Genomic DNA, 1,041 nt, shown 5'->3' with positions numbered 1-1,041 from the left:
ACCCTCCTAATAAAAAAAAAAAGAAAAAAAGGTTCCTTCTGTTAATTCCTATCCTTGTATTGAATTGAGGAAATCAACCAATTATTTTTATCTTTGACATCTTAAAGATTAAACAAAAAAAGCCATAAGAATCTAAACTTAATCTTCTATATCGAATATACTTTTCCTTCTAAACATTTTGTATTTTCTTTCCATCCATAATATATGAAAAACACAAGCAGGTATAGTTTTCCAAATCTTTTTCATAGTTTTCTTAATTCATCAACCCCCCTATATAGATTTTCTCCCACAACTTGTGCTAAATAGGTTTTATTTATCATAAGGAGGTCTACTTGGGTAATTTTGGGACGTTATTTTGGAGAAGTTGTATCACCAACTAAAACATTATTATATAGATTATGTAGTCAGCAAGCTCCCTGCTAAAGTTGGCTGCTAGGTTATCTCCACTAGATTCACATACATCTGCTTTGTACATATTAGAAAGATCCTTAAGAGGTCCAAGGTTAATACTTATATCTTCCTAATAGTAACATGTTGGCATCCTCTTGTTTCCACAGTTCAAATCCTTTTCTCTTGTAGTACTCCATATTTTATTAGGAATTCTCCATTTTTTTCTGAATATATCATTTTTTACTGCTGTATAACTGTGTTTTTACCTTGAGATCTTACATAATACTAGTATAAGAGTGGTTTTCCCAATAACCAACAGGGCCACCGATTTAAATACTAAAAGCTCTTTCATTGAAGCTCCTATCAGTAAGTAGATGTGCTCTTTTATGATGATCTAAAGAAGCCATTTGAGTTGTTCCTAGAGTAAAGACTCTTAGAGTAATAGGAGAGAGATAAGATTTTTAATCTACCACTAAGAAACAGTAGGATTAATTTTTGAAGCTGTGTCAAATTTCTCAATCTTGATATTTTTTATTAGTTATTCTAATGCCTTGGAAAAAGCTAAATATTTAATAGGGTTATTCTGATGCTCAATGAAATCATAGATAAAGAATGTTGGATTAAAACTTAGTTGTTAGCCAACTACTTATA

At 30.5% G+C, this 1,041-nt stretch overlaps 1 pseudogene; it reads right to left on the bottom strand.

Moving 5' to 3' along the window:
- Positions 1-242: 242 nt before the first annotated feature.
- LOC107874304 lies at positions 243-797 on the bottom strand (annotated as a pseudogene).
- Between the last annotated feature and the right edge of the window lie 244 nt (positions 798-1,041).

Source organism: Capsicum annuum, chromosome 6 (genome assembly GCF_002878395.1).
Source record: "Capsicum annuum cultivar UCD-10X-F1 chromosome 6, UCD10Xv1.1, whole genome shotgun sequence".
NCBI classification, from domain to species: Eukaryota; Viridiplantae; Streptophyta; class Magnoliopsida; order Solanales; family Solanaceae; genus Capsicum; species Capsicum annuum.
Note: the sequence above shows the minus strand (reverse complement) of the source record. Positions and strands in the feature narration are given on the sequence as shown.